The 15,685-nt window shown below is 40.4% G+C and overlaps 1 pseudogene; it reads left to right on the forward strand.

Moving 5' to 3' along the window:
- The first annotated feature begins 2,585 nt into the window (after positions 1-2,585).
- Positions 2,586-15,685, forward strand: part of LOC101658922 — a 70,569-nt pseudogene continuing 57,469 nt past the window's right edge.

Here is a 15,685-nt window from a genome sequence, read left to right on the forward strand (position 1 = left end):
TCACAATTATTTTAGCTCTAATCTTGACTATTCCCTTTCTTCTGGTGGCTGTGGGCTCCTTTTGTTGCACTTTTTTACATGTTCAAGTTTTAGGGTTATGATTTTTTATCTTCCTTTTTCAATGTATTCATTTATTCCTATAATTTTTCATTGAAAATTGTTTTTGCTGTAACCCATAGTTTTGGCATGTGGTGTCTTCATTGTAAGATGATACAAATAATTTTTAAATTTTCATTTTTAATTTATTTTGTGACCTAGCAGTTTAAAGAAAATAAAAATCCTCACTGCCATCAGGTCAATTCCGACTCATAATGACTGACCCTGTAGGACTGGGTAGAACTGCCCCAGATAATACTTTAAGTCTATCTGGTAGTAGAAAGCTTTGTCTTTCTACTATAGAGGGACTGATGGTTTTGAACAGTTGATCTTGCGGTTAGCAGTCCAATGCTTCTATGTACATTTCCAATGTTAATTTGTTATTAAAGTATATTTTTATAGCATTATCAGAGAAGATGCTTTGTGTCAATGTTTTAGTGTTTACTGAGGCTTGTTTTGTGGCCTACAAAATGTTCTATTCTGGAAAATGATCTGTGTGCATTAGAGAAAAATGTGTACTGTGCTGCTGTATCAGACTAGAATGAGTGGGTAAGAAAGCAATCAAGAAATCAGGGGAGGAAAAAAAATCAGATAATGTGCTGGATCAGGCAAATCTGCTCGCACAAGATTCTCTTAAAGTGTTAAAGAGCAAATATGTCACTTTGAGAACTATGGTGTGCTTTATTCAAGCCATGACATTTTCAGTCACCTAGATGCACGGGGAAGTTGAACAATGAGTAAGGACGACAGGAGAAGAGCATGCACTGGGATTACGGCATTGGTGAAGAATATTGAAAGAATCACGGACTGCCAAAAGGACAAGCAAATCTGGCTTGCAGGAAATAGAAGTGAAGATGGCAAGCCTTAATCCTCATCCTTTGGAAATGTTATCAATCCCTAAAATAGGACACCATGCTTGGTACAATAAAGGGGTAAGCCTCAATCAGGAAGACTCTCCACAAGACGGCTGACATAGTAGCTGCAACAAGGGCTCAAACCTGACAATTGTGAGAATGGACATATATTATTGCAATGAATGAGTGTTTCGTTCTGTTGTCTGTAGAGTGGCTCTGGGTCAGAACCAACGTGCTGGCACCTAACAACAACATCCTGTGTGGAAGGAGTCCTGCAGTGCAGTGTGTGAAACATTAGCTGTTAACTATAGTTCAGCATTTTGAACCCACTCCTCAGTCCACAGAGAAAGATCAGACAGTCTACTTCCATAAAGGGGTATAGACTCAGAAACCCTATGGAACAATTCTACCCTGTTTTTGGATTACTCTACTCAGTTTTACAGGACTTCTGTAAATTGGAATCAAATTGACCATAGTGGGCTTTGATTGGATCATGTACGGGATTCATTGAGCTTCTTGGGTGGTAATCTTTTCATCTTTCATGATACTTGGAGAGCTTTCAGATAATATATCTTCAAAAATTCTCTTTTTTCCCTACTTCTTCTAGATCTTCTATCATCTGTAGATTATTCCTCTTTATGTTATCCCACATAACACTTAGGTTTTCTTCCTTTTTGTTCATTCTTTCTTCTGATTATTCTTCAAACAAGTTAACATCAAAAGTTCTGTCCTCAATTTTGTTATTATACTTATTTTCTTTTTCTTCTATCTCCTTCCATTGAATTTTTGATTTCTGATATTTTACTATTAATCTTCTGAATTTGTTGTTGCTTTTAGTTAGTTTCTTGTTCTTGTATTATTTTCCTGGATTATTCTAGAGTTTTGTCTGGATTTACCTTCATGTCTTTGAGGATCCTATTTATGTGTAGTTTGAATTCCTTATCAGTTATTTCTAGCACCTTTTCTTCCTCTTTGCTTTTGCCATCTTGTGTTGTATCTTTCTATAATTTGATGTTGTCTTCTGTCTTCAAGGCATTTAGGTATTATTTTATTTATTGTATGCTTGTGTTTGGTGTGATGCATTAGGATGGGAATGTTGAGTAGGCTTCACTGATTGCTCTTTAAGTGGCATGCGCGCACTTATTTCCAGTATGCAAGTGAGTGGGGCAGTGTCAGGCTGAACATGTCCTCGTTGCTGTTCTCTGGCTGTGTGAAACTTCTGAGGGAAGGCTGAGCAGGTGCTGGCCATCACCTGTCATCGGTCCAGTGGCATTAGGCACTGGACCAAATTGGGCAGGGCAGCAAGCAAGTAGTGTGGCCAACAGCTGGGCATATAAGAACACTCCCTTCCCTTTTGATGAGAGGGCAGGAAGATAGGAGGATAAAATTTGGGGTGAGTGGCCAGGACTGCAGGGATACTTCCTTGCCATTGGGTGGGGGCAGGGCAGGCTCCTGTTGAGTCCAGGGTGAATACATCAGGAGTGTAAGAATACTTTCCTGGTGCTCAGTGGGTCAGAGAGCACTTGGGTGAACTGGCTGAGAAACTGCTGCTTAATCTTTATGAGTCTATGACACGCTGCCACCCCTCCATCTGGTTAGGATTGCTGCTGGTGTGTTGGCCTCTCTCTGGTTCCTGCTTCCCTCCCCTCTGTGGATGTGAGGATTCCAGAACTCTCATCCTCCACACTATACTTTCCCTTCTTCCGACAGGTTGGTGTCTCGTTTCCCTCTGGGTGTGCCTGCACAGTGTCTCTTCTGGGAACACTGTGAAGCCGCTGCCTGTGCTCCTCCCGGCTGGCTGTGACTCCAGACGGCCGCTGTACTCCACTCCACAGCTGTCCTTGTACACCGACTTGGTTTACCAGTTTCTTCTTTTCATTGGTGCTGGGTATAATTTTTATCGTTTTCCTTTGATGTTCAAGGATCGTAAATGCCGTCTGTAGCTGGCTTGCCTGACTTGGGGTCTTTGCTGTCGAAGGGTGGCACCCGTGTCTCTGACTAAGCTGCCATCTGCATTGCTCCTCTTGAGGCTTTTAAACTTTGGGTCTTTATACTGTAGGTGATAGGTTTTCTTTTTAAAGGCAGCTTGATCAATCAAAATTTTAGTATCAATCTATTACTAGAGTAGTCACAAAAAGGAATCACCTCTCAAAGTGTGCTCAAAGCAAACCAGTGAGTCCACTCTTTGGAACTTAGGGTGGTTCCATTAGATGACCGCTTTCACGGAATGGATTTTCTCTCTTTGTATTTGGTCTAAGAACAAATCTCATGATTTCACGGCGGACACCCTCATAGAAGAAATCCTTGCCCAAGTCATTCCATTCAATTCATTTATTTCACTGGGCTCCTGAGCATCAGCTAAATCAAAATGTGGGAAGGAGAGTGGAAAGAAATGGTCCAAACTGGGTAGGAAGAGATATAATCTTTGCAGAGATATAACAGTGGGGTAAAAATGGTGGGTATTGCCTGGTGCAGGTAGGATATTAAGATTTCACTTATGTAAAAGGTGTATGTATGAAGATAAGGCACAGAAAGACGCAGGGTCATTGAACATTATTACCAGGAAATAGTTATATTTGTTATGTTTTGTGACCAGTAAATATGTAAGGTAAGGAACCAATGGAAGAGAAAACACTAAGGTTGCTCATTTTTCAGCTATCAAATTCCTGAGCCCCCATGTGCCACAAGGATCATGAGCAAATGGGAGCAGTAGGCGTGACAAAGGATTAATCCCAACCTGATATGTAATCACATGATCTGCTTAGGTTCCTGATTTCCTAAAGCCAGATATGTTAGAGAAGGCCATTTCTCAGGGCCCTGGGACACTGGAATGACCCAGGGGGGCTGCCAAACCTGATAGCTACACCTTATCCTGGGTTATAGTACAAATGTTTTTAATTGCCAGAGTCAGGGGTGCTGAGTAAGTTTTCTTTTTCTGAAAAGGGGACAGTAGATCACATAAGTTCGTCAATCTCTCCTTATACTGAAGACTAAATGCCATGAATTACTTGGCCAAATGGTATATCACTATTTAGAATATACTCTCATTTAATGATTAAATAAAGCTATCAGTCACCAAATAGCTTAGTTATAAGTCTACACAGGGAATTCAGAAGTATAGGTGAAATTCTCCAACCCTGAGATGCTATGGAACTTTGATTTTTCTCAAGATGTCTGCCAAATGGCCTAAAGGTGACAGCTAGCCAGCTCCAAGCATCATAGAAATCCAATTTAATAAGCACGGGTAATCTGAATATTTGTTGCGACTCATTTTCAGATATTGTTCTGGGCTTTAACATTCTTTTATTTATAGGAATGTGAAGTATGCCATCCCAAGTGGATGTAGATATCATTCTTGTTAAGGAGCCTGATGGCATGGTGGGTTGCTCACTGGACCGCTAAGTTCAAGGTCAGCAATTGGAAATCACCAGCTGCACGGCAGGAGAAAAATACGTCTCTGTGCTCCCATAAAAGATGTATTGCCTCAGGGCCAGCTCTGCTATGCCCTATAGGGTCATTGTGATTTAGAATTGACTCAATAGTCGTGGGTGAGTGGGATCTTTGCTGGTGATTCTTTTTCGATCTCTTCGTTATTTTATTAAATAATTGTAAAGGGCCATGTTTCACTTTGCTGCTAAAGCGCCATACACCTGAAAAGTTATTCCAAACAAAGCATGTTTAAACCTGTCTCTACAATCAGTGAATGGATGCAGACAAATTCTCTCAGTAATACTCTTGTCTCCGTTTCCTTGGGGCGCCTCAAAAAAACCCCAGAGATATAATCAAAGCAGTAGCTTCTGAGGGCATGTTGTTCCATTCAAGGGACAGAGGGTCAGCTCAGAAAGTCCGTGACTCCAGTTGTTAGGGGACCTCTAGTTGGCTCCAATTCTCGGTGATGGCACTATTTACAACAGAAGGATTAGGCAATGGATTTTACTTACTACCTATGTTCTTTGCTTTTTGGTCAGGAGATAAAATTGGTGAATAATAATTTTTGTTTTGTGGGTTTCCTTGGTTTGTTGTTGTTGTTTTGCTATTTACAGCTGTGAATCCCCGTGGCATGGTGGTGACATGATAGACTGCTAACCGCAAGGTCAGCAGTTCAAAACCACCAGCCACTCCCATGGGAGAAACACAAGGCTTTCTGCTCCTCTAAAGGGTCCAGTCTCTCGGAAACCCTCAGGGGGCACTCTACCCTAACCTATAGGGTCTCTTTTAAATTGGAATGTACTTGATGGCAGTGAGTTGAAGAGAGGTGTACAGCTGCTAGTTTGACTTTAGGAGCCCTGGAGCCAAAGTGCTTAAGGTCATTGATTGCAAATCACCAGTCATTCTGTGCGAGAAAATGTGGCAATCTGTTTCCATAAAATGTACAACCTTGGGAACGCTTTAGGGCAATTCTACTTTCTCTTATAGGATTGCTCTGAATCAGAGACAACTCAGTGGCAATGGTATTTTTTTGGTTTGGGTAGATTTTACGTATTGAATTACAGCAATAGTTATTCCTAAAAAGCTATGCTGTATTTTTGTATGGGGTAATTTGTAATTCGATAGTATGTTCCACAGAAGTCACTGTTTAAATGTGGCTCTTTTCTTGTTGAAGGAAATTGGGACAAGAGTATTCTTAAGAGAATTTGTCTGCTTCCATTCATTGATTATAGAGATGGGTTTAAACATATTCTGCTTAGAAGAAACTTTCAAACTAGAACTCTGGCAGCAATACTCTCATAATCTTAAACAACAAAGATTCTTTAAGACAACAGTAATAACAAAAACCGTCACAATGTCATTACCACACTCAATTCCTTAAAATAATCAAATATCTAGTTCATCAAAATCCCAGAAGACACAGGAAGAGAGAACGGGGAAGTTGTAGTATCTAAAGTAATAATGGCTGAGAAGTTTCCAGAGCTAGTGAAAAACACGATTTCCCATATTCAACAGACCAGTTTACACCAGGTCAGAAAATTAAAAACCCATACGTAGATACAGCAGAGTGAAAGCCTAAAGACCAAGGTAGATAGAGGAGGAAAAGCAGCTAGAGCAAAGGTCAGCTTACCTTTGAAGAAAAAGCAATTACATGATCGCGCAAGAGCAATTCCCCGCAGCAATCATGGGAGCTGGAAACCAGGAGTAGGATGTCTTCATAGACACTGCCAGCGGGTCAGTGCTGACTTCTCTCGACCCTATATGACAGGATAGATTTGACCTTGGATGTTTCTGAGCCTGTCACTCTATGTGGGAGTAGAAGAATTCGTGTAAAAATTCTACATCCTGTTTCAAGTCAAAAATGACTTTCAAGATCACAGTTACTTGTCAATTTAGACAATTACTTGTCTAAAAAGTCCTCATGACCTTATATTTCTCATTTCTGCTTTCTCCCCCACACAGTTGCAACCACAACTAATTATCTTATATTAAATTTTCAATTGACACAATTTTTATTTATAATACATATTTTTCATTAGGTTGATTTATTGTATCATTAATAGGGCATGATATTAAGATATAACAGTAGTTTGCTTAGTAACACTTCATTTAATCCTTTCTTACCCATGAACTGTAAAAACAGAATAACTAGAGCTATATTAATTGAGAATGTTATGAAAACACACTAATTACTAAAGGCTTTGGGCAAAGCAATTTGGCAGCATGCATGGAATCTAAAAATGTTCTTTTTCTTAGTCTTAATGATAAAGATCAACAGGAGGAGGAATATACAGAGAGGAAGGCAAAGAAATAGGAAAAATGTAAATGGGAAGAATTTGCTTTTTAAAAGCTATCTTCCATTATTCTTTCTATTATCCTCCCTTAACCGTCAGGGACCCCCATAGTCAGGTGACATTCAAAACATATTCATATTGTCACATTCATATCATATTTATATAATCCTAAAATTACATCACTTTTAAACCAATAATTTAGAATAAATTTATGCATACCAATTCATGTAACTTACTCTAAAAAGTGTGTTCGATCTTCTCCACGTATCATCTATGTCTCTTCCCTCTGCTTTGTATTTTACATATTTTTTATTCCCCATTCTAAGCGATCTTTCTCTCTCTTTCAGATGATGCCACATCCCATCAAGATCAGCAAGGAACCAGGGAACTGAAGGTAGAAATATAAAATGAAAGATAAAATAGTTCACTGTATGGGTACATCATAAATTTTAAAATGCTTTGGCATGGTATAAATCAAAGAAGGCAGAATCCTCTGGAGAAGCGTTAGAGAGATGGAGATACCATATTCAGATGTATATAGATCAGATCAAGATGTTGAGAAACAATAGCTTCACATTTTGGTACTTTTGTCTAATAAAACTTTCTATTAAACAGAAGGAACTCTGGTGGTATATTGGGTTTTGAATAATAGCCACAAGGTCAGCAATTTGAAACCATCAGCCACCTTGCCAGAGAAAGATGAGGCTTTCTGCTTCCCTAAAGATTTACAGCCTCAGCACCAGACAGGTGCAGTTCTGCCCTCCGCTGCAAGTCTATGAGCTAGAAGGGACTCAGTGACAGTGAGAGTGAGAGAAAAAAGTCTGTGATTTTGTAACAATCTTTTTGAGTCTCCCTCATATAATCCCTATGAAAGTAAGAAACCACACTCACCCAAATTTACATTTTTTAACCTTGCTTTTGCTTTAGTAATATGACTGGAAGGCTCTTTGGTAAGAAATCATTGTTGTTAGTTCCCAATGGTGATCATGTGTACAGCAAAATATAATATTGCCTATTCCTGCATTTCTTCACAGTCATTGGTATACTTGAATCCATTGCTGTAACCTATGTGTATTTTGAATGAGTAGGGTACTCATCTTCCAGCATTTCATTTTGCAATATTCTCTTCTGATTTGTAGGATTTTTGTAGGCTAATTTTTGGAAAGTTTGATGTTGAATAAGGAAAATCAAAGAAAAACTGATACATTAGAATTATGGTGTTAGCAAAGTATATTGAAAGTACCATGGGCTGCCAAAAGAACAAACTTCTGTCCTGGAAGAAATACAGTCAGAATGCTCCTTAGAGACAAGGATGGCAAGGCTTCGTCTCACCTACTTTGGACATATAATCCAGAGAGGCTGGTCTCTGGAGAAGGACATTATGTTTGATAAAGTAATGGGGCAGTGGGAAAGAGGAAGGCCAAGATGGACTGGCGTGATGGCTGCAACAATGGGCTCAAACATTAGAAGGAATATGAGGATGGCATAAAACCAGGCCATATTTCGTTCTGTTGTACAGGAAGTTACTATGAGACAGACTGACTCTACAGCATCTAACAACAAAACCAATTTTTGGAAGTAGATTGCCAGATCTTTCTTCCCCATCTTAGTCTAGAAATTCCTCTGAGACTTGGGGGGCCCGGCTGGTATTTTAACTAGTGATGGCATAGCTTCCAGCAGACTAGCAACATGCAGGCCATCAGCGTACAACCAAAAGACAGGCACATGGTAGATTAAATAATTGGGAAACATTAAGTAATTAATCAGAAGCAGCAAAGATCAAGTAGTGATTATCTTTAATCCCTAAATAGAGATAAAATTGCAAGGGAAAAAAGTGTATTATTTTAGTGGATGGAAAGCAAAAAAAGGTTAGACTACAATTGATAGTTAAGTTATTACCCCAACAGGATTCAGGTTCTGCAGGCCGGTTGGCACTGAATGCTAAAAATGAATCAATCATATCTCCATCAACAGCAAACCTGAAAAGCCACAGCACATTTATAAGCAGGAGTACACGTCAAAATCTGTATCAGCTATGATGTGCTAAGGAGTGACAGAAAGCCCCTGCTCAAACATATGTAAACAACATGGAAGATTTATGTGATCATAAAAAGTAAACTTCTGAGGCCAGGGATCGAATTCATCAGGGAGATTAACAGCACTGCATAATCTCAAAAGTTTGGTGATGTCACATGATACAGTCCAAGTTAATTTCTTCATGCAACAGCCGAGTCTAGGGGCTACCTGCAGTCAACGAGGTAACCCAGGCTTACTTAGGCTTACTTACTACACAGTAGTGAACGAATCACATGGGAACCTTTTTGATGCAGATTGGTCAGTAAGCACAAGCAAGCCTGTGCTTACCTTGCTTATTGGGTAATCTCATTCTGGCCCTGTCCAGCTCTCTTCAAGTAGTTAGTCTTTTTATTTCCTTTGTGATTCTGTCTTCCTGCGCCTGGGACTCATTTTCCCTTCTGCTCGCAGTTGAGGAAAGAAATGAAAGGAAGATCCTTTAGGAGGAGCTTTAATGCTCAAAAGTGATTGCACATCGTTTGGCCCACATCCCATTGACTAGAACTCTGCCACATGATCTTGCTTAGCTGCTAGAGAAGCAGGAAAATTTGTTGACCTCTGTGGCAGGAGGAAAAGAAAATGCATTGGTGAATGTTTAGCTAGTCTTGGCCACAGGAAGGCTTATGCTGTTTGACCTATATTTTGTTTTTCTGGTTAGCTTTTAAAGCCTGCTTCATACTAGGCCCGATTTTCCTTGTGGTTATAAGGTGATTTCCAGCTGCAATTAGACATAAATGTTTTTTAGTTTGTGTCTAATGAAAAATGGAGATCTCGGTCCCTGCAAGAGACTGAGATTCACCCTGATTGGCTTGCTTGAGTCATGTGCACATCTCTGAAAGCCAGCCAGGAGTGATTGCCTTAAACCAGCGGAGTGGAGTGGTTGCAGTGGAGTGATTGCCTTAAGCCAGCGGTTCTTCAACCTGTGGGTCGCAACCCCTTTGGGGGTTGAGCAACCCTTTCACAGGGGTTGCCTGATTCCTAACAGTAGCAAAATTACAGTTATGAAGTAGCAACAAAAGTAATGTTATGGTTGGGGTCACCACAACATGAGGAACTGTACTAAAGGGTTGCGGCATTAGGAAGGTTGAGAGCCACTGCCTTAAGCCAACCAGAACCATCTTTTGACCTGGTGGTGGGACTAGCTTTGCTTTTCCCTGAAACACCTACATTGCATGGAACAGAAGTAAATACTCATATCAGAAAGACAAAGTAGATATTTTTAGGAAATGGGAACAGACGGAAAGTAGCCATCTAACAATTTTACCACACATCCTAGTTCCAGAGAGAAAAAGGTGGGGGGGGGGGGCTGATATCAGAGAGATGCCAGGGCAGCGCAAGGATCTGGAGGGCACTCTGAGAGAGGCATTTGATGTGAAGTCTGGAAACTAAAAGCTGTTGTTAGGTGTGATCAAGTTGTTCCAACTCTTAGCAACCTTATGTACAACAGAATGAAGCACTGCTCAGGCCTGCACCATCCTCACAATTGTTTCAGTATTTGAGCCATTTTTACAGCCATTGTGTCATCCATCTCATTGACTGTCCTTCTACTTTACCTGGCATGATGTTCATTTTCAGAGACTGGTCTCACCTGATAACATGTCCTAAGCACATGAGATAAAATCTCACTGTTGATGCTTCTAAGGAGCTTTTGAGCTGTACTTCATTCAAGATTTGTTTGCTCTTCTGGCAGACCATAATACTGTCAACATTCTTCTCCAACACTATAATTATAATGAATTGTCTCTTCTTCACACTTCCTTATTCCTAATCCACTTTTCACATGAACATGAGGCAAATGACAATATCATGGCTGGGATCATGCACAACTTAGTCCACAAACTAGCATGCTTGGGCTTCAACACCATAAAGAAGTCTTGTGAAACAGATTTGCCCAATGCAATACATTGTTTGATCTCTCGACTGTTGCTTCCTTGAGTATTGATTATGCGTCCAATCAAGATGAAATCCTTGATAATGTCAACCTCTGCATCCATCATGAGGCTCTGGATTGATTGAGTTGTGAGGAATTTGGTCTTATTTACACTGAGTTAGGAGCCTTGGTGGTGTAGTGATTTTGAATGGGGCTGCAATCTGAAAAGTCAGCAGTTTGAAACCACCAGCCGCTCTGAAGGAAAAAGATGGGGGTTTTATCCCCCCCATAAACAGTTACAGTCTCGGAAACTCTCGGACAGCTCTACCCTGTTTTAGGGTCACTATGAGTAGGCATCAACTCAATGGCAGTGAATTTAGTTTTTGGAGTTCACATTGAGTTGCAATCTCTCTCCATCAGCAAGTACTCCAATTCCTCCTCACTTTAAGCCAGAAAAGCTGTATCGTCTATATATCTCAGCCTTCGGCTAATCCTGCAGCCTTGTTCTTCCTCATATAGTCCAACTTCTCAGATAATTACTTAGCATACAGATTGAATAACTATGATAAAATGATCAACAGAAGTGAACATCTTTTTATGAAGACCTTTCTCTGCTTTAAGCCCATTTAAGATCCATTTGACATCAATAATGTTATCTCTCTTCTTTGTCCTCTTCTGAATTTGGCTTGAATTCTGGTAGTTCCCAGCCAATGTGCTATTGAGACTATTTTTTAATTTCCTTAAGCAAAAGTTTACATGTATGTGATATTCATGATATTGCTTTATAATGTCTACATTCTGTTGGGTCACCTTTCTTTGGAATGGGTACAAATATGGATCTCTTCAAGTCAATTGGCCATGTAACTCTCTTAGATTGTTTTTGGGATGGTGATGAGTGAGTTATTCTAGTTATCCAAAAATTACTACACACACTTCTGGCAATCAAAATCTTTTGAACTATAGCCCATAATCTAGAATAACATGCAGGTGTCTGCTTGTGAAGCTCCCTGGATCATTCCAGTGACCCTGAGAGGGTGGTATCACCCACCCTGGGAAATACTGAAAAAGCAAATAAAAATTAAAAGGATAAGGTACTATCTCATGCTGGTACTGAGAGAAAAATTAAATACAGACAGAAACAGAAAATAAATTCTGGAGAGGATGTGGAGAGATTGGAACCTTTATATACTCCTGGTGAGACTGTAGAATTGTACAGCCACTATGGAAACCAGTATGGCTCATCCTTAAACAAATGCCAAAAGAAATAACTTATGACTCATTGTGGGGTTAAGGGTAAGAGGGAACCCCACAAAACATCACAGGTTTGGTAGGCGCAATTGTACAGCGATAATAAGTAGAGATTATAGTAAAGTCATAGAGAGCATGAGAGTTAAAGGATAGAGTCAAGTAATGGAGTCAGACGCAATTCATGGTAGCATATCTCACCTCCGCCCGGCTTGATGGTCCTCGTGGAGAGGGCTTAGCCATCAGAGAAGAAGCCGCTGCTTCGTCCTCCTTAGTCACCTTCTTGCCACCCTCCCGAGTACCAGGGAGCCTCGTTATTTATTGCTAACCACGCATCGTAATCATACATCACAGAAAGGGGCAATACAATTCATTCTAGAACAAGTTTGATCGCTCTAATGTCTCACATAATAAAACAGACCATTACTATTCTGGGAGGCATGCAAGTTCCCTGATAGTGGACAATAGCCTGAGTCATCAGGAGGGATATTAGCATAGGCAATACAATCAATAGGAGAAGAATCACCTAGGGGTGTGCCCACATTGGTTGTGGAATAGACAGTGGTATCTGCTTGATCTAAACAGCTGATAATGGCTAACTAACCTTGGTCACCCTTGGGCGGGTTTGCCCTCTCTGGTATCTCTGCAAGTGAATAGACCACCATTATCCTTATCAGAAGGGAGTGGGTCTTATTCAGGGTGAGTCAGACTAATGGTCTAGCCACTACAGATGGCCAATGTCAAGGAGAATAACCTCTGACCTACTTTCGCCGAGAGTCACTCTTAAGCAGCTAAGTTTGGTACATATTTTGGGGAGACAACTTAAGAGAATTCCTTCTGTTCCCCACAACTCATCAATTTCTCTCTTTGGTAGAAAGAAATATAGGACAAAAGCAAACAAATATATGTGCATCATGTTTATTTCAGTGCTATCCATAATAGCAAAAGAATGGGGGAAAAACCAAGATGCCTATCTATGGAAGAAAGGATTAATAAACTCTGGTTACATGTTGGGCTGCTAACTGCAAGGTCAGCAGTTCAAAACTACCAGCTGCTCCATGGGAGAAAGGTACAGCTATCTATTTCTATAAAGAATTACGGTCTCAGAAATTCACAGGGGGCAACTCCACCCTGTCCTATATAGTCACTATGAGTCAACACTGACTCAATAGCAGTGAGTTTGGTACAAACACACACACAACCACACACACACACACATCTCATAACAAATGAATTTGGAAGACATTGTGCTCAGCAAAGTTAGTCTATCTCATAAAGACAAATATTGTGTGAGACCACTGTTGTAAAATAAAAAATCAAGGGAATTAGTTTTCACACCAGAAGAAGTGGGCTTTGATGATTATGGGGAGGCTTGGGGAGAATGAAAGGGAAGGGAATGAAGTAGAGAAAATAAATAGGACACATGAATAGATAGATATACATGGATAGAGCTACATAAAGATACACACATAGGCGAAAGGAAAAATATGCAAGACCCAGGATGACAGTAGGTGGGAACAGTAAGAGTCAACATCCTATTAATAATGGCCACACAACACAAAGAATTGAATCAATGGCACTGAATTATACATGTAGAAGTCGTTGAATTGGAGAATATTTTGTTGTGTACTTTTGTCACAATTAAAAAATAATCATACCAATAACAATGAGTAGAAGGAAGAATGAAAAGCTCTAAAATAGATTGTGGTCATGTTTATATAACTTCTTGATATGATTGAACTATTGAATTGTATCATATGGGGAAGATGTGCAAAAAAAACCTGTTTACTAAAAACGGCCACATAGATTCAACTATGCCAGGGGGCATTTTTGGAAGGGAGGATGGAGGTGGGGGACAAAGACCTGCTGCTGTTGGGTCCACTGCCACTCATAGAAACCCGGTCAGTCAGATAGAACTGCCCCAGAGGCACTCGAGCTTTCTCCCCCAGACAGCTGGAGGGAGGGGGGTTCTAACCGCGACCTTTCAATACTAACCTTTTTGCTAGGGCTTCATAAAAGGGCTCCTTCTTAAAAACACAAAATAACGAATTACTCTGGAATGATAGATTGTTAACCTACTGTTTTTCTTGCTCTTTTACTTACAGATTGGTTCCAATGGCTAGAAGATACTTTTAATCACAAACGAAGTAATGCCTTTCTGTCCAGCCAAAGTGGATTTATCCATAGCTCATTCTATCATAGATGAGTTTAAACAAAACTTTAAAGTCCCACCCCACCTTGATTCTGTGAAATTCTTATTCAGTGTTGCTAGTTACTTTTTAGGTATCCTCAGGCACACTCTCAGGACCCTCAGATTTCATTGTCTTTCAAGTTGTCCTACGTTCCACACTTTGCTGTCAGGGAAAGAATGTTCAGGACACCTTTCTCTACAAAATCAAAAGCGCTGTACAATCTAGAGCACATTCCCCAAACGCCACTTTGTTGTTTGCTAAACCTGTCCAGTGATGTTCCCTCCACCCCTTTCTCACAACCAGGCACAGCGCTGACAGCCCAGGGGGAGTGGGCTGGGCAGAGGAAGGGCAGGCAGGAGATGCCAAGTCCCCAGGAATAGAGCTGCTTTGTTTTCAGTTCTCACCACTCCAGCCCTGCAAGCTGGGAGGTACAGATAGCTATCTCTTAACCCTTCAGACCTGGAATCTGCAAAGCTCATAAACAATGCTCCAATTTAGTAGATATTTATTTAGTGCTAATAAGATTTCTAGCTCTGCTGTTACGTAAAACATCTCCCAGTGAGAAGATCAAGCTGTGGAAATAATTTCCATATTATCCCATAAGTAGAAGCCAGTTGTTGTTCTGACTCATGGCCACCCCACATCTTTTGGACTAGAAAGAGACTCCAAAGGATTTTTGGTGGTTGTGTTTTTCGAAGTGTCTTGCCATGCCTTCCTTCTGAGGTGCCTCTGAGTGGACTTGAACTTCTCGTTTTGGGTTAGCAGCAGAGTATGACTGATACCCATTGCACCACCCAGGAACTCTTTGTTCAACCAACCCACAGCTAATATTGGAACCACTGCAGATTCTTAAAAAGATGGGATCAAAATATACTCACATATTGATAGCAAAGAACCCTGGTGGTGGTCTTAGGTTACACATTGAGCTGCTAACCAAAACGTCAGCAGTTTGAACCCACAAGTGGTTCCTCAAGACAAAGATGAAGCTGTCTGCTGCCATACAGATTTATTTACCATGTGTGCAGTACAGCCCCGATGGGACACACACCTTTCCTCTAGTTCCTGAAGGCTTCCTGTCCACCCCAACTGCCAGGACCCAGGATCCAGTTCTACCTTACAAATCCGGTTAGACCAGAGTATTCCCTGTGGTACAGATAAGAGCTCTGGACACATGGAATTCAAGACAGATAAAACCCTCAGGAACAGTAATGGGAGTAGCGATTTCATGAGAGGGTCCCTGCACCCCTGAGGGGAATGAATAACAGAAATGTGGGTGAAAGGAGACAACAGACAGTGTAAGACATGAAATATCAACAATAATATATCATTGATCAAGGATTCATGAAGGTGGGAGTGTTGGGAGGGAGGAGCAAAAAGAGGAACTGATACCAAGGGCTCAAGTAGAAAGAAAATGTATTGGAAATGTTGATGGCAACATATGTACAAGTATGCTGAATACAATTGAATGATGGATTGTTATAAGATCTGTAAGAGCCTCCCAATAAAATGATTAATAATAATAATAAAATGTTTCCCAACTAGGAAACTCTAAGGAGCAATTCTATCTTATCCATCTTCTTTGAGTTGGAATCAACTTGATGGCAATGGGTTTGGTTTTAGCTTTTTTTTTTG

This window comes from Echinops telfairi, unplaced genomic scaffold, assembly GCF_000313985.2.
Source record: "Echinops telfairi isolate 266 unplaced genomic scaffold, ASM31398v2 ScPeMD7_9;HRSCAF=40, whole genome shotgun sequence".
Lineage (NCBI taxonomy): Eukaryota > Metazoa > Chordata > Mammalia > Afrosoricida > Tenrecidae > Echinops > Echinops telfairi.